Source organism: Ranitomeya variabilis, chromosome 4 (genome assembly GCF_051348905.1).
Source record: "Ranitomeya variabilis isolate aRanVar5 chromosome 4, aRanVar5.hap1, whole genome shotgun sequence".
Classification (NCBI taxonomy): domain Eukaryota; kingdom Metazoa; phylum Chordata; class Amphibia; order Anura; family Dendrobatidae; genus Ranitomeya; species Ranitomeya variabilis.
This window is the reverse complement of record NC_135235.1, coordinates 515,899,301-515,918,964: the sequence shown is the minus strand read 5'-3', so window position 1 is coordinate 515,918,964 and position 19,664 is coordinate 515,899,301. Positions and strand designations below refer to the sequence as shown.

General features: G+C 38.0%; 1 protein-coding gene and 1 long non-coding RNA gene across 8 annotated transcripts in view; one reads left to right on the top strand and one right to left on the bottom strand.

Annotated features, from left to right (window-relative positions):
- LOC143765461 (zinc finger protein 385C-like) overlaps positions 1-19,664 on the bottom strand; it is a 528,254-nt gene that overhangs the window by 172,117 nt on the left and 336,473 nt on the right. The window lies entirely within an intron of this gene.
- The window catches only part of LOC143765462 (uncharacterized), an 80,824-nt gene continuing 73,531 nt past the window's right edge, over positions 12,372-19,664 (top strand). Inside the window, exon 1 of the long non-coding RNA XR_013213393.1 lies at positions 12,372-12,900. This is a non-coding gene — a long non-coding RNA (uncharacterized LOC143765462). The remainder of the gene's footprint in view (positions 12,901-19,664) is intronic.

Genomic DNA, 19,664 nt, shown 5'->3' with positions numbered 1-19,664 from the left:
GTGTGAAGGGATTTGAAAAATATGCATTGTAAATGCAAACATCCTACAGAGTTGACCTTCAAGAATCTTGATTGTAGAGATGGTGATTACAGGTACATTTGGAAAATCCGGCCTCAGGTTACGAAAGAGCTTTCCCCAAACCTAAGTCTAATCTTCTACTTACAAGTGACTCAGTCCCCAACTATATCTTGCCTTGGACACATTTGGAGACATCCAGTTGAAAAGACAGTATACTGAGCAGAGTTTTTGAAACAGATGAGTGGTTATAATTCTTACCACATCAGCAAGGAGCCTGGAGAGAATATTATGTTCAGAATAGAAACCCTTTGCATATGGTTGACAAAAACAAATCTGATCAGTTGAACATTGCTGCTACTACTACCACTACTACTAATAGTTGTACATGTAAAAGAGGTGGTGCAATATAAAAGGGAAACTGTCACCAAGTTTTTCCCAAATAAAGTAGGACCAGCATCTGTAAGTGCATAACACACAAATTAACTTTTATTATACTCACCTACGGCGTGGTCCGGTCTGATGAGCGCTGCTGGTCTTGATCCCCTCTTCTTGCAATCGCAGTTCTCCTTCTTGCTTTGTGCAGATGATGTGTCCTACGTCATCCACACAGTGTTCTCCATCATGCTCCTTTGCAGGCGTACTTTTCTCTGCCTCTGTACTCCTCTCTGCCCTGTACTTTAATGCGCATGTACCGACCTTTCTTCACACGTGCATTACAGTACTTTGCTCTGCCCTATAAGGGAGGAGCACAGTACGCCTGCACAGGAGAATGATGGAGGACGCTGTGTGGATGGCGTAGGATGAGTCATCCACACTAAGCAAGGAGGACAGTGTTCGCAAGAATAGAGTTGGCACTGGATTAAGACCTACGACTGCCGGATAGTGCAGTATATGAGTATGATAAAAGTTCTTTTTTTCTGTTATGCAGAGTGCATTGGGGACATATATACAGTATTTTACAATGCTGTATATGAGGGCTTACAGGTGCTGGCCCTATTTTATATGGGAAAAAGCCAGTGATAGATTCCCTTTAAGTTGACCCCCCCCCCCCACCTAATTATGGTGCTGGGTTTTACCACTAAGGACAAAAGGAACATTCGTCTCCCCAATTCTGAACATCTTCTTGGTTGTTGAGGTTCTAATCTGCCCTTTGCAAACAATGTGGTTCCTCTGGAGAAGGAAGTCCTATTCAAGTGGCAAAAGGGATATAACCAACCAGGGCTAGACACCCTCTCTATGACATGGTCTGCCTCTATGATGTGAACATAATAAGATATAATATACAGTAAAACCTCTTTGAGACCAACAGAAATTGCATTAAAATTTGTCTTCTAAGAGGGTGGTCCTCTCAAGAAACATACAATATATATGGAAGAACTAAAAATCTGTCACAGGATATCCAGTCTGCATAAAGTGATGGTCTGTTGGGGAGATTTTACTGTATAATATGATCTATTCAACATATTACACATACATAACAAAAAAGGATAATACCATCATCACTATCATCAGAGTCTATGGCTATACTATAGATTTTACTCAATTTATTTTCTCAATTGCATAGATTTATTGACCTGTCAAAAGCGAGATTAAGGCCGATCTACAGCACTACACACTACTTGACTACACAATTGTTTTTACATTCAGAAATATATATATTTTTCATTTTGGCTAATTATTTCTAATTTTACATACTCCACTGTACTCGTCGCCATTTACATTTGGTTCATAAGATCACAGCTTAACAAAGTCTTACGCTTTCACTCTACATTTTAGAAAATTTCCAAGAAAAAACGTTAATAATGGAAATTAGGAAAATGTGACAACAATGATTTCAATCTAATTACTATTAGGACCTGGGGAAATCTTCTGGAGAAATGACTGAATTAATGGGTCTGCCTTCTCGGCTGAGAATAGAAACCCATCAGAGCACGAAAACAGTAATAATGGCACAGTGGTTCACACATAAACATGGCTGTATATTACAGTGGACATGTAGATGTAGTAAAGGAATCCATTGTATATGCTGAAAAACAATACACTCTCTTTATATGGCTTTACTGTATATAGGATCGCCACCTTCATGATAGCAGATATTTACTGATCTGATAAGATGCAAACTCATATTGTCTGTATGTAGCTGGTAAGTGTGGAAAATGTGGAAAAATGTACCTTTGTTGCCTACTGAAAGAACATCGGGAAGAACTGGTGCACGGAGAAAAAGGAGCAATTGCCTGTAGCAACCAAGCCAATTGGTAGCTATGGACAACTGCTCTACTTTTCTCACTGACCCTCATTTAAAAACTAATGTAAATAAAAGTGAAGTGGTTGAATGTTACAGACCCCACCAACCAGAGTCAATTTTATTTTATTTTAGGAGCTGTAATCTGGTTATGGGTACCTGTTCTGCTTTTTGAGGACTATTACAATTTCTTGAAAAGTTATACTCAATAGCGCACTAGGAGGATGACTGTCTGATTGTTGGGCACTCCTGACTGACCAACAACATTGCTGACCAATGCTGCTATATGAGATAGCTTTGTCTCAGCAGCACTGGAAGCACAGTGGCACTGTAAAGAGCTTGTAAGCACTGTTCGGAAGCATGTTTGGACACTGTGGATAGACTGCAGCGGTGACCAGTCACCTAGGTAACAAGCTGTAAACGCTAAAAAAGAAAATGTACAAAATCAGGGAATGGAGCAAATTTTAGCACATTTTAACCCCTTCCCGACATGTGACGGAATAGTACGTCACATGTCGGGACCCCCGCTTTGATGTGCGCTCCGGCGGTGAGCGCACATCAAAGTCGCGACATGTCAGCTGTTTTTTACAGCTGACATGTGCGCGCAATAGCGGCGGGTGAAATCGCGATCACCCGCCGCTATTAACTAGTTAAATGCCGCTGTCAAACGCAGACAGCGGCATTTAACTACCGCATCCGGCCGTGCGGCCGGATATGAGCGCATCGCCGACCCCCGTCACATGATCGGGGGTCGGCGATGCTCCTCCATTGTAACCATAGAGGTCCTTGAGACCTCTATGGTTACTGATTGCCGGTGGCTGTGAGCGCCCCCCTGTGGTCGGCGCTCACAGCACACCTGCATTTTAGCTACATAACAGCGATCTGATGATCGCTGTTATGTAGCAGAGCCGATCGGGCTGTGCCTGCTTCTAGCCTCCCATGGAGGCTATAGAAGCATGGCAAAAGTTAAAAAAAAAAGTTTTTAAAAATGTGAAAAAAATAAAAAATATATAAAAGTTTAAATTACCCCCCTTTCGCCCCAATCAAAATAAATCAATAAAAAAAAACCCCAACCTACACATATTTGGTATCGCCGCGTTCAGAATCGCCCGATCTATCAATAAAAAAAAAAGCATTAACCTGATCGCTAAATGGCGTAATGAGAAAAAAATTCGAAACGCCAGATTTACGTTTTTTTGGTCGCCACGACATTGCATTAAAATGCAATAACGGGCGATCAAAAGAACGTATCTACACCAAAATGCTATCATTAAAAACGCCAGCTCGGCACGCAAAAAATAAGCCCTCACCTGACCCCAGATCACGAAAAATGGAGACGCTACGAGTATCGGAAAATGGCGCAATTTTGTTTTGTTTTGTTTTTTGCAAAGTTTGGAATTTTTTTTCACCACTTAGGTGAAAAATAACCTAGTCATGTTAGGTGTCTATGAACTCGTAGTGACCTGGAGAATCATAATGGCAGGTCAGTTTTAGCATTTAGTGAACCTAGCAAAATAGGCAAGCAAAAAACAAGTGTGGGATTGCACTTTTTTTGCAATTTCACTGCACTTGGAATTTTTTTCCCGTTTTCTAGTACACGACATGCTAAAACCAATGATGTCGTTCAAAAGTACAACTCGTCCCGCAAAAAATAAGCCCTCACATGGCCAAATTGACGGAAAAATAAAAAAGTTATGGCTCTGGGAAGGAGGGGAGCGAAAAACGAAAACAGAAAAACGGAAAAAGCTCCGGGGGTGAAGGGGTTAAATTACAAAAGTGCTCATATTCAAAAGACCTATCCAAAAATATCTATCAATTAAGACACTGGCAGATGTAGACTTTAGAAAAGGACCCCTCTGCATGAACAACATATGAGCCCTTTGCAGCCCAACAGCTCCGAAAAATGCAAAATTTCACATCCTTTGAGGTATAAATGGGCCCACTTACCTCTTGGGCCCCGGTGTGGCCACTGAGGTTGCATCAATGATATATTCGCCCCTGAATTAAGATGGTTAAAACCCTTTAAAGAATCATTTTGACAAATCTACTGTGTATTACTATGCAGAACATGAATAAGGAAATGTTGGATGATAATACTTCATATTAAATCTAACAGAGGAAGCATTCGACTATAGTTTATACTGCATTAACTTAAATAGATGGAGTTTTCTGATATTTGGGCATATGGAATGTACAGTGGGTACGGAAAATATTCAGACCCCTTTAAATTTTCACACTTTGTTTCATTGTAGCCACTTGGTAAATTCAAAAAAGTTCATTTTTCACCTTAATGTACACTCTGCACCCCATCTTGACTGCAAAAAATCAGAAATGTAGAAATTTTTGCAAATTTATTTAAAAAAGAAAAACTGAAATATCACATGGCCATAAGTATTCAGACCCTTTGCTCAGACACTCATATTTAAGTCACATGCTGTCCATTTCCTTGTGTTCCTCCTTGAGATGGTTCTACTCCTTTATTGGAGTCTAGCTGTGTTTAATTAAACTGATAGGACTTGATTTGGAAAGGCACATACCTGTCTATATAAGACCTCACAGCTCACAGTGCATGTCAGACCAACTGAGAATCATGAGGTCAAAGGAACTAGCCAAGGAGCTCAGAGACAGAATTATGGCAAGGCACAGATCTGGCCAAGGTTACAACGGAATTTCTGCAGTACTCAAGGTTCCTAAGAGCACAGTGGCCTCCATAATCCTTAAATGGAAGAAGTTTGGGACCACCAGAAGTCTTCCTAGACCTGGCCGTCCAGCCAAACTGAGCAATCGTGGGAAAAGAGCCTTGGTGACAGAGGTAAATAATGTTTTATGTTACAATTCAGTGCCCAAAAACTACATAAAGACTAAAGTCCCCCCCAAAGTCCTCCAAGTATTTGTTAGTATTCGGAGATTTAGTTTTCATCGCCGCAGCTGAATGATTTACATCTATTACCCAGGCTGAGTACATGTAGGGGTTGCCCGGTTGCTAGGGAATCCCCACATGTAATCAAGCAGGCTAGTAGCTGTAAATCATTCAGCTACCCCGATGAAAACTTAATCTCCAAACACTAACAAATACTCGGAGATCACCCGAGCGTGCTCAGGAAAACCCGAGCAACGAGTATACTCGCTCATCACTACTGCCGACTTCTCCATACACGGGAATGCTTAGCAGAAGGCTACTGTGGTGGAGTCATCACTAGTCTCTATTTGCTATGGCTAATTTTCCAGAAAACAATAAGATTCTAAGTGAGAAATTTAACAGGCCCGATCCTTCTCTCCCCCAATATTATCTTTTGGGGTAGAGTTGGGAGACCCCCAAACGTGTGTATGGGAGTCTTAGAAACCCAGTATTATCTTGTGTATTGGGGTCTTTTGACTCTTTCCTCATAGATGATGTTGAAGAAAAGAAGGATCAATCATGTTAAATTTTAATGTCAGTACTTATGGAAGTTAGGCCATCACCAGTGGTGTCTCAAAGAAACAGTATGAGCGAGTCAGGAGGAGTAGATTTTGGCCAACCACTGGTTGAAGGTGTATGGGTGTCTTAAATTTTGCCACTATTAGCAAGATAACAACATGACCCCCACAGCTGTTGGCAGAATGTTGGTTGAAGATATATGGGCACCTTAAGTCTTTCCTCTATGGACAGGAATACAATATAAACCTCTATTAAGACATTTTACTTCCATAAAAAGATGTAAAATAGCAAGTATAGACTATTAAATGTTCTACTATTACATCAAAGCAAGACATACAGGGAATAATAATTGAGATTCAACTTTGTTCTGTCCCCTGTATAATCCATCATACTAATATTTTTGAAAAAGGGAATACAATGGAGAAATTTACTATGATAAATGTGCAAGGCCAGGGGTATAACCTAATCTGCAATACCATGTGCCAATAATATATGTGTGTAAATTTCCACACAAAGTATGCCAACTAATAGGTAGTGTAACCGTAGACAAAACAATCTAAAGATGCACCACATTTAGCAACCAGCACAATGTGACGAATCTACAAATTCTAAAACTGACGGTGTTAATAGCTATATCCACTAATGGTCTAATTTTTTTTTTTCAATAAAAGAAAATAATTTACTGGTGTTTTTACTCATTTACTCCAGATAGGTGGCGCTATGCAATCAATGAACAAGCCATTATATTCACTGATTGATGATATGTAAAAGCCATTTCTGTTCTTTCAGTAGACTACAGACATTTGTAGATAACAATGGTTGAAAAATAAACCACGTGAATGGGATACAGTTTATATCTGACCAGCAAGGTTCTTCATGGCCTTGTACTGCTAAACACCTGTCCCTCCTATTCCTTCCATATAAAAACCTACAGCATATTAATGACTTCTTTATGATGTGAAACGATTGAGATGACAATGTGGATAGAGCTTCTGTGAATGGCTTATGCTATAAACCAAGTACCACCTCTATTGCTCGGCTATTACACAGACAGGCACTATGCGGAAAATGGGCTCTGCAACCTCTAATTATGTACAATTTATTTAAATAGTGTCTAATAACAAAGTATCAACATCTGCCAGAATCAAAAGAACGAGACACTGTGTTGTTTCATGTATGCAAACATGAGGCTGCCCAAATACAGATTTATTTCATCCATTTTATTATTGTATCTATAGATTTCAATTATTGCACAATGTCACATTCAAAGTCAAATCAGTCATCATTCAAAATCCAATTCACATGTACAATAAGAAGTAAGCGGTTCATATAACTATTGGGTATGATGGGAAATCAGAAAGTATGACCCGTGTACACATTTTATTTCTGTATGTCGATAGATAAAAGATAGATAGATATGAGATAGATAATAGATAGATAGATAGATAGATAGATAGATAGATAGATAGATAGATAGATAGATAACAGATAGATATGGGATAGATAAACGGATAATAGATATGAGATAGATAGATAGATAGATAGATAGATAGATAGATAGATAGATAGATAACAGATAGATAGATAGATAGATAGATAGATAGATAGATAATAGATAGATAGATAGATAATAGATAGATAGATAATAGATAGATATGAGATAGATAGATAGATAGATAGATAGATAGATAGATAGATAGATAGATAGATAGATAGATAGATATGAGATAGATAGATAGATAGATAGATAGATAGATAGATAGATAGATATGAGATAGATAGATAGATAGATATGGGATAGATAGATCGATAAAGTAAATTAACAAGGAACATTGAAGAAAAAGGATAAATTAAAAGATATAGATTTCAGAAAGAAATCAGAAAGATATACATTTGAACCTGTAGAGATAAATACATGTACCGGTATGTATATTTCAACTCTATGGAGGAAGAGAAAACATATATTTTGCTGGCAGAAGACGAGAGGGCAGTGGAGTTAGCAGCACAGTATGTGAGTACATGCCATAAGCTGCGAGAAAGACAACTATGATATGTTATGTCTACCTTAGCCCCTCCTTGGATGTGCCCCCATCCATCGTTCCTACAGTCCCTACTCATCATCCCCAAAGTCCCTATCTCTATTCCCTACTGTGCACGTGCTTTGGAAAAACTAATGTTTATTTGGTCCTACCAATAAAGATTATTTTAATATATATATACACATATATATATATAGTGAGTAGATACATGGATAGCTCAGAGAGAAAAGGAAATAGAATGAAGAAAGATACAAATATGATAGACAGATATGAGACAGTGAGACAGCTAGATAGATAGAGATACAAACAGATATGAGATAGATAGATGATAGATATGAGAGATGAAAAAGAATAAGGAAAAAAGTGAAGAAAAATGATACATTAAAAGATATATAGATTTCAGAAATAAATCAGAAATATATACACTTGAAGTTGTATAGATAAATACACATATATATATATATATATATATATATATATATATATATATATACATGGATAGTTCTGAGAGAAAAAAAAGAGAATGAATAAATAAATACAACAGATAGATATGAGATATATTTCAACTAGATAGATCATTAAGAATCAATCAAGACGTAGTGTAATTTGTAGAAATTGCCAGTGCTCAGCAGTCAGCACCACTCACATTGCTCTCTCTGTTCATGTCAAATAAGTTAATCTGCTATTTTGTAAGCCCTTTAAAGAAACACAGGTTACACCTCTGTTACACGATCACTTGTTTAGTAACAGAAGAGAAGAACAATGTTTGATCTGTGGTATTTATTACATTTTGAATTGCCTGAGGTATATTTCTTAATTAAATTTGCAATAATCACATAACTCTATAATCTGTCCTACCTATATCTATCTATGCCTGTCTATAGCTATATATACACATATACATATATACATACACACAGTAAGGCTCCTTTATTCACCATCACCAGCTACGGTTCAGAATTTCAGCTCTCTTTATGGAGCCTTTCTCAAGCTTGAGAAAGGCTTCATAGAGAGAGCAGAAATATAGCAGTGCTGGTGAATAAAGGAGACTTACTGTTTCACTATTCTGGATATGCTGCCTCTCTTTTTTTGTATAAATATAAATAAATATATATATATATATATATATATATATATATATATATATATATATATATATATATATATATATATATATATACACTGCTCAAAAAAACAAAGGGAACACTAAAATCCCACATCCTAGATATCACTGAATCAAATATTCCAGTTGTAAATCTTTATTCATTACATAGTGGAATGTGTTGAGAACAATAAAACCTAAAAATGATCAACATAAATCACAACTAATATCCCACGGAGGTCTGGAGTTGGAATGATGCTCAAAATCAAAGTGGAAAATGAAGTTACAGGCTGATCCAACTTCAGTGGAAATGCCTCAAGACAAGGAAATGATGCTCAGTAGTGTGTGGCCTCCACGTGCCTGTATGATCTCCCTACAATGTCTGGGCATGCTCCTAATGAGGCGGTGGATGTTATCCTGAGAGATCTCCTCTGAGACCTGGAATAAAGCATCAGTCAACTCCTGGACAGTCTGTGGTGCAATGTGGCGTTGGTGGATGGTGCGAGACATGATGTCCCAGATGTGTTCAATCGTATTCAGGTCTGGGGAACAGGAGGGACAGTCCATAGCTTCAATACCTTCATCTTGCAGGAACTGCTGATGTACTCCAGCCACATGAGGTCTAGCATTGTCATGCATCAGAAGGAACTCAGGGCCTACTGCACCTGCATATGGTCTCACAAGGGGTCTGAAGATCTCATCTCGGTACCTAATGGCAGTCAGGCTACCTCTGGCGAGCACATGGAGGGCTGTGCGGCCCTCCAAAGAAATGCCACCCCACACCATTACTGACCCACTGCCAAACCGGTCATGCTGAAGGATGTTGCAGGCAGCAGATCGCTCTCCACGGCGTCTCCAGACTCTGTCACATCTGTCACATGTGCTCAGTGTGAACCTGCTTTCATCTGTGAAGCGCACAGGCCGCCAGTGGTGAATTTGCCAATCCTGCGGCAAATGCCAAGCATCCTGCACGATGTTGGACTGTGAGCACAACCCCCATCTGTGGACGTCGAGCACTCAGACCATCCTCATGGAGTCGGTTTCTAACCGTTTGTGCAGACACATGCACATTTGTGGCCTGCTGGAGGTCATTTTGCAGGGCTCTGGCAGTGCTCCTCCTGTTCTTTCTTGCACAAAGGCGGAGGTAGCGGTCCTGCTGCTGGGTTGTTGCCCTCCTACGGCCCCCTCCACATCTCCTGGTGTACTGGCCTGTCTCCTTGTAGCGCCTCCAGCCTCTGGACACTACGCTGACAGACACAGCAAACCTTCTTGCCACAGCTCACATTGATGTGCCATCATGGATGAGCTGCACTACCTGAGCCACTTGTGTGGGTTATAGAGTCCGTGTCATGCTACCATGAGTGTGAAAGCACAACCAACATTCAAAAGTGACCAAAACATCAGCCAGAAAGCATTGGTACTGAGATGTGGTCTGTGGTCCCCACCTGCAGAACCACTCCTTTATTGAGGGTGTCTTGATAATTGCCAATAATTTCCATCTGTTGTCTATTCCATTTGTACAACAGCATGTGAAATTGATTGTCAAACAGTGTTGCTTCCTAAGTGGACAGTTTCCCTTTACTTTTCTGAACAGTGTATGTATATATATATATATATATATATATATATATATATATATATATATATATATATATATATATATACACACACATATAATATGTCTGTTTATCTATCTATCCATCTACTTAGTATCTTAGAAAATTTACCGTAATTTATTGTTAGTCTTCTTAAAACCTGACCGTCCAACTCCACCCATGTCACTATGTTGTTCTAGGAAGATAATCTCTGCTGCCCACCTTCGCTCCAATGTTACGGCTCTGCCATGCAGCTCCTTATCCCTTGCTTCCTAGACCATCATGAATGTTTTATGGCTGATACTGGAGTTTACTGAAATCGTACCTGAACTGTTTAGTTTTGAGAAGAGTTATACAGTCATGGTTTATTAACAAATATTTTCATAATTAAACAATGTTATACCTATATATTATATCTATATATCCTATTTATCTATCTGCCCAATATATAGAGAATATTTATCAATATATCTACCTTGCTATCCATCTACTATTTATTCATCTATCCATCTATCTATTTTGATATCCATTTAATATTTATTAATCTATCCATCCATCTATTTATCTATCTATCCTGTTGGATCAGTAACTGGGGATGACATAAAACCTATAAGTATGTTTTTGATAAGGTGGAGTGTATTGTAATTGAGGGGTGTCACCAATAAAGCAACTACATACTGGTATAGGTACAGGATAATGACCTTCTATTAAGCTGCTCCTGATGACCTTGTCACTCATTCCAAATTCAGCTGATTACCCATATGAACCGATATCAGATCTTACATCTTAAAATAAAAGGTTGCAAGCTTACAACATTATATATCTGTATTTGAGTTTTTTCCTCCTTGTCCTTCACCAACTGTAACCTTCATTCCCAAGAAACCAGTGAGACTGCAAGCTCTTGAGCACTAGAAAATCTATTGAAGGTGATTTGGTCCTAACACAGCATCTTTCAACCTATGTTGTATGTTCAATGTATATCCAAGATATCTGAAATAGAAGTGCCCTCAGTGGCTAATCCCATTGCCCAAGCCACCCGTTACTAGTCTTTAACAGTCTTCAGATTTTTTTGGCAATGGAAATATATGTTCTATTGAAAAGACACAAGGACAGAATAGAGGATTCTCTGAATCATAGCATGAGAGCGTACAGCCCCCGGTATGCCATCACAGTGATCATCATTTATCATGCACTTTGTCCGTTGTTGGATTTCTAATGAAGAATATTTCATGCATTTTACCTTTCACCTCATCAGCATTCTGTCATGTGATATACGAGGCACTCCTTATTCCAACGCCAAGTCACCTTGGAACCATATGTAAACATCTGAGACACTAATGTGGCATTATTATCTCCCACTTGTATACATAACACATAAACATATATGACCATCAAGTCCAACTAACGTTTCCAAGGAAAAACATATACAGGTCTTGTTAATTGACATACCAAGGGTACACATTGATAAGGCGCTATAACCATGGTGATATAAACCTCTTTCCTCTTTTGAAGACCTTCCAACCGAGCATCTTCCTTCAACCATTTTGGATATATACCTCTCATTTCCTTTCTTCTGCAAAAACATAGACCCTATACATTATCCAAAAACGTACCAAGGTCACACGTCCGATCTACCACCAGCCTCACATATCAACAGTCATTGTCGAGCTGAGCACCAACCTTCAAAATGATAGGTGACCACCAGAAGAAATGAAAGCCAATAATAATTAAAAAGGACTATAAGATTGTCCAAGCGTTCAGGCTCAGCGATTTTTTTTCAGCGTCCTAACCTTCTTGTCATCCATTTCCCCAGCATTCCTGTCCTCCACACTGGCATTATGCGCTTAGCCAGAAACCTCATCTTGGCAGCAGAAACCAAGGATTTCGCGAACATTTAGACACGCAGAGAGGGTGACTACGATGGCATTACACCAAAGTTGCGTTCACTTACCTAGCAGCATTCTTGATTACGTCTTATTGTTCCGTCTTCCCTTCCGAAATCGCTATCAGATTTTGCAGAGCGGCTGCATTCGCACGCAGATCTTTCTGGCTGCCCCTGATAGAGAGGCGACTGGCCTCCAATTTGTTCACCTTCCCAAATGATACACTTATACCTCAATTAAAAGCTTAATGCTCCACTGATCTCTGCCTGTAGGAGGTAAACAAGCGGCACTCTCTCCGCAGCCACTGGCCCTCGCTTTAACCCAATCACCAAGCACAGATGCAGAAATTACCTAGTGTAGCCTCTCCCAGCTGAGAGCTCTGCAAACCAAAAGATACTGTATTAACATACAAATCGGATGGGAGGTCGAAGGAGTTGGTAAGGAGGGGTGGGTAGAGGGAGAGAAGTCAGAATGTACTTCTCCTCTCCTCTCACATTGAGGACATGCCAGTCTCCTTCACACACATTTCCTTGGCACACTTTAGAAGATGGGTTACCACCGCATCATGCGCCATTCTGTGTCCTAGGAGCTAGGGATGCAAAGGTGAGAGAACTTCAACCCATCCATAGACTGTCAGCTCCGCCGATCGCTGGTAGACTTCTGCTATTGACTTTTTGTATATTTATCTGTATGAAACATATCCATCTTTTGCAAACTGTTATGCAAACACAGAGTTAAAAGAAAGGAACAGAGTGTGTTTCAGGCAAATGCTGTTTGAAGTCTGATAAGATCCAATTATCCCGTCAGTCGAGCTTTTCGCTATCAATAGAGAAAGCTCAGGTTTTATCTGATCATCATCCTCTGGGATAATAAAGTGTGCAGATTAGCTTTGAAATATTTTACATATTATAGCCTTTACCACTTTTGCTGGGGGATCTGTCCTGTAATCCACTACTCACTCTGTCAAATGTGATCAAACAAATCCCTCTGCAAACTGTGACGCTCGCCTCTTAGATTACAAGGTCCTCCTAAAATAGTTTGCTGTCATTAATATATGTAAAAATCCATTTTCTATGCTGGATGTTGTATATATGGAATGGAAAAGGTTTAGAAATGTCTGCCACAGGGCGTAAATGTAAATTGAGTGCAGACATATATTTGTATGGTCCCAGGAGCAGCAGAAGTAGTGATAAAGGGTTAGAAGTTAAGGGTCAGACGAAAGTATAGACTGAAAAATAACTGGGTATATTATAGATAACATTCTACTGGGAATATTTGTCTATGGTGGTAAAAATGACCTATTTTCATCTCTTACTCTACGTAGCTCATAATTCGTCTTAGATAGCGGAAAATGCTTTATTCACCTTATACGTGCGGTACCTTAGAAGGTTATGATATTTCCTGTACTATGTTTTAAAAAAAATCAATACATCTATCCGTTTCATTGAAAAAAAAATCTTAATGCTCACTTTCTTAGTTTCTCATAGTTTCCAAGATCTCTGCTTGCTGTCATTCAAAAGAAACACTTATTCGGTATGATATTTTCTATGTTTGGAAAAAAATCTTTATTTTTATTTAGAAAGAAATAGTAAAATCTTTATGCTTTCATTTTTCTAAAATTCCCTTAGTTTTTAACGTCTCTGCTTTCTGTCATTTAAATGAAATCCTCATTGTTCACTTCCTGGTGATGTACTGGACGTAGATTGGTTTCCATTCATTTATCTGAGCTGTTTCTTGCTATGAGCCGGGGCATCAGTATGATTATTACATAGCACGAACAGTTTTTATTTGCAGAAAAATAAAATAAAAGTAAAGGTCCGTACTGAATGACAGCAAGCAGAGATCTTGAAAACACAAGAAAATGAATTAGAAGATTCTATGACTCTTCAGTAAACAATAGATGGGCTTTATTTGCAGAAAGGGTTAGCATCTAGGGATTCCCATAATTTGCAATACACTCTACGATTAACTAAAAAACATAATAAGCATATGTCATTGTTAATTTACTAGCATTGCACCACTAGAAACTGTGATAAAATGCAAAAAAATAAAATAAAATAAAAACACCCCCCTGTGTATCCCTTGCCAAACAGACAAATACATGTTTAACAGGTAAAACTTTACATTGGTTTAACATAATAACATAAATTGGTTTAACATAATAATTTTTAATATAATAATTTATTCTTTATAAAGATAAAAGCTGCTGAACACTTTCCTAGGACTTTCCTTCTTCTCTATCTGAAGCTCTGTGTCCAATGAGATACTACTTTTCTTTATTCTAGTAAAACTTGGCACCTGTATGAGACGTGCCCACTGATTTGCTGGTTGTGAGCCTATCACTGTGAATATTCATGCGCGCGATTTATAAAAAAAATCAAATCTACTTTTTTTTTGTTTTTTTTTAGATGAAAACCAATTTCCCCAATGGAATATGATACACTGTAAATAATACTTTTTAATTCTTAAGAAAAAAAATATGAATAAAATACATTACAGAATGTGTAATAAATAATATGTAAGAGAAAAATATGATTTATATTCTATATATTATTGCACAATTTATAATGAATCCAATTTTCAATCCACATTTTGTACATTTTAGGAAAACATTTGGTTTGAAAATCGTTAATATCTAAAATATTTAGTATAATATATAGAATATTTGAATGTACAAAAATAGGATTAGAGGAAAAACCAGGAAAAAAATACATATAGAATTTTTGTTTTGCCCTTTTTTAATAAACACAAGAAAGATCTACCTGATTTTTTTTCCTTTCTCCCTTTTAAGAAAAAAATACAAAACGAACCGTACATCTGTCCCAATCTTTCTAGCAATAATTAATTGTAATAACCCCTCATCATCGCCACGACTGGGAGGCAATTCAGTCTATTCAGTCTCCTGTCTGTGTTCTCCAGCCTTCCTTCATCCCGTATTATCTCCCCCCCCCCCCCAAAGTGCCTGATTGATATCATTTTCTAAAATGACGGTCATTAATAACATGTGACAAAACTTACGGAAAAAAAAGGGGAAATAAACATCAGATTTGTGAGATTTTTCTTAATGAAAAAAAGTAATCTCTTACATTGTAATGTATTGTGTGTAGGCAACGAAAGCCATGATTGTCATAAGGGGATATGAAATGTAATGTGAATCATACATTTTAGTAATCATTTATATTACCAGGATCTGGAGAGAATAGGAATATTTTTGTTGTTGTTTGCATATATATATATATATGTATATATATATATATATATATATATATATATATATATATATATATATATATATATATGTGTGTGTGTGTGTGTAGGAGCTTATTTTATTACCATTGTCACAATATGCTATCTTGATTTTATTTTGCAGATTAATATCATGATACTATATATTTCATGTAAATTACTAATGTATATCTATCTGGACTCTATCGCATCACTTTAGACCATTCTGATGACATAAGATCGGATGTAGGCATCGCTTGCAGCCCTCATCTACTGTGAGATGCACCCAGGTGCCAAGTGCATCCAGCATGTAGTAAACCCTTTAAATTGAGTCCATCCCATGCATGTTACCCTCATTTCCATAAGAATGACCCCATTCACATGGCCCTGTCCCAGCAGACTACTGCGGGGTCACCTTGCAAAGCGTCATGATCATCCTATTATATGCACCACTTGTTTTCACAGGATCCTATTCACTATGGGACAATGGACATTATAGATCATTAAATACTATTAAAATGAATTATTGGACTATAATGGATTTCGCAGCTTGATGAGTAAACCCATAAGATGAAGGAGAAGTCGAATCTACCCGTTCGTACAGATAAAGCCACATCAGCCCGTTTTGGCACCTAGCTGCTGTTCATTTTGCTTTTACATACACAATGGAAGCAATTATTTTCACGTTGTGGGTTTTTGGTCACAAATTCTGTTTTAGTTGTAATACTTCCATCTAGTTAGAGGTTCCCCCCAGCCTGTAATGGCAGATAACAGGGAACAATAGAATGGAATCAGCTGGAGACAAATTAGCAATAGATGTAGCATTTTCTCCAGTATTTTGTTTGTCACTGCAGGATTGTTACAAATCATCCAAGCATGCTGAAAACTGAAAGATTAAATGAAACAATGCAAAATGTTTTGTGATGCTCCATCGTGGATTTCAGCTCCATAGTCTTGGTCTCCATATATGTGCTACCAAATACATGTCATAATAATTACACAATTAAATGGATTATCCAAGTTCTAAACAAAATATAAAAAACGTTACAAATGTTATAAAAACTAAAAAAGAAACAAAACTCTACTTCTCCTTAATCTTTCCCCCAGCAATCCAGCATGATTTGGTAGTCCCCCAGTTTGTTGTTTAAAGGGAACCCGTCACCATGAAAATGCAGTCCAATCTGTAGGTGCCATGTTACAGAGCAGGTGAGCTAAGCATATATATATATAATATAGTTTTGTGAGACAAGATTCAATATTACCTGTGTTGTTACCATTTAAGCCTTTGCTTCTGAGTTTCTGGTCCAGTGGGCGGTCCCATCAGTGATTGTAACTACCTCTGTATGCGGTCAGTCACTGCTAGGACCGCCCACTGAACCGGAAACCCAGAAGCAAAGGCTTAAATGATTAAAAACACAGATTATATTGAATCTTGTCTCACAAAATGTTATATAATTCTACTCAACCCCCCCTGCTCTGTAACACAATGCCTGAAGATTGAACTGCATTTTCATTTTGATTGGCTCCCTTTAAGCGACAAGTATGTGACTGCTGCAGCCAATCACTGCCCACGGCAGTCACATGCCATACTGTTTCCTTTTCAACTTGAAGCTTTTTTTTCTAAATAAGTTGGATAACCATAAAAGTTAACCTGTGATGTTCTGAAATACAATTTACCTAAAGATATATGATTAATCTGAAGGTTAATAGCATTAAAATAATGTCTATCTGACTTACTGGATTTCCTCTCTGTAGGCTCTATCTGTGATTTTCAGTTGACTCAGAGCTAGTGGGTGTAGACTAGGTACTATGAGGTCTGCCATACACAGTACACAGTTTGGTGAGGGATTGCTACTCTCCTGTCTCTATGTAGCACATGTTCAAAAGAAGTAGCAGCATAGAGAATCTTATACAGCAGTACTGAGCAGTGTAGCTGTTAATCTAGCACTTTTCAGAAGCTGCAGCACTGTGTGTCTGTATCTCACTCTGCTTTTCATCTCACTTGATAAACTCCAATAAGCATCTGTAATCTGATTTCCCAGTGTAATGACAGTCTGTCTTGTCTTGAACAATTTGTACTTTCGTTGTATTTCTAGCTATTTTCTAACTTCAGGCATTTAAAGCAATAAGAATAATGTTACGCAAACCAAATATTTGTTTTCATTACAACTATATAAAAAAGCATGCCAGTGGGTATTTATTATATTTATACATATGAGTCCAGTAGGTGGTCTTAGTAGTGACTGACAGCTATGTCTGCATGCAGTCATACAGGGAAGGTTGTCAATCGATGTATAGGACCGCCCACTGGACTCATGTGCAAACAAACACCAAGGATTTCAATGAATAAAATGCAAGGTTTACTGAAACAACTTCCACAAAAATATATATCAATCTGATCAGCTACTCCTGCTCTATAACAGCCTGCTTGTAGATCAGTTACCATTTTCATCATGACAGGTTTCCTTTAGGCAACGTTCACCCTAGCAGTATTTGGTCAGCATTTTACATCAGTATTTGTAAGCCAAAACCAGGAGTGGGGTGAAAAATACAGAAGTGGTGACGTATTTCTATTATACTGATCCTCTGATTGTTCCCCTTCTGGTTTTGGCTTACACATACTGATGTAAAATACTGACCAAATACTGAACGTGTGACATTGGCCTTACGGTACTGTTAAATCTATACTGTGATGTACACTGAGGACTGCATTTGGGCTTTCCCTATAAATCCCAGAAACACAAGCTTTAGGTGGAGCAGGACGGAACTATTCAGTATTATGAGGCCTATGGAATTTAAAACTTTAGACGCTGTCTGGGCTCTGTTCTTAAAGTCAAAATCTATTTAGACAGTCTACTACACTTTTGTGTCTCCCCAAAAAAGAGGGACACATGAGACCAGTTCCCTATCATGAAACTTCTGCTGGTTGTCCTTCCTCTCCAAACTTCCACTCCCACTGTCAAACATGTGACCTAACAGAAAAGATCTCAACAGATCTCAAAAACCAGAAGGATTCTGAACTTGGTCAAAAGTTTGAATGGAGTAGTATAAATGATGTGAACACAAATTATGATAGTATATGTACTCCAGCTTTGCTCACTTCCGCATTTGGAGGTGATTGTTCCTGCAAATTCACATAATAACAATATACCTGTTCCTGTTGCAATGCCCAAGATCTGGGAAAACTATGATCCCAGGGATAAGAGCTTAGATAGAGGGAGGGAGCTTCCTTTGTTAACCTACTGCTAGGCAATTGAAGCAATGATATAGTGCTTATGGGCTGTAAAAATGGCTCCTAGGCAGGGGTGTAACTACAACAGGTGCAGGGGTTGCAATCACACACGGGCCCTGGAGCCTAGGGGGCCCTAAAAGTCCCTTTGGCCTATAGAAAAACACTATTGCTATTAAAGATTTAAAATATTTGGGGGCCCCGTTGGAGCTTTCGCATTGGGGCCCATGAGTTTCAAGTTTTGCCACTGCTCCTAGGTCTGCCATCTGGTTAGATCTGTTAAGTACTGTCAAGGGCTGGGCCAAAAAAAGTGCTCGGCATTGACTGCAATGCAAAAATAACTTTAGCATTTTATAGGAGCAGATTCATACATGTTCACATAAATAAAAAAAAAAAGAAAGTTAATTAACTGTGTAAAAATCATTTTCATAATATTAAAAATGGCAAAATATAAAAAGTACACTTTATTTGTATAGTGCTGGGTCTGTAAGGCTCTACAAAAATATACAAAGAAGAGTGGCACTATTTTTGTTCACCCCTACTTCCAAAACACGACAGCCAAAAAATCTTATATATCCCAAAATGCTATAAAAGAAAATGTCAAGTTATCCCACAAAAGCAAACCCTCACATGTTTTAAATACATTATATGTAATCCAAAATGATGTCAAAAGCAATCTATACTTTAAAAAAAAGGGATTTATCAAGGCAAAATTCTTAATATGTTCATACTTGCTAAATACAGAATTTTCTCCCCACGTTGGAGGAGTGAGGACTTCAGTATTACAATAGGAATGTTTTAATGGTTAATAAAGAAAATGAAAAGCTGGTATGGTTAGATCTGGCCACAGAAAGTCGGATGTGGCAGCAGATGGATGAGCAGTTATCTCTGAAAGGCATCCATGTGCTTAGCA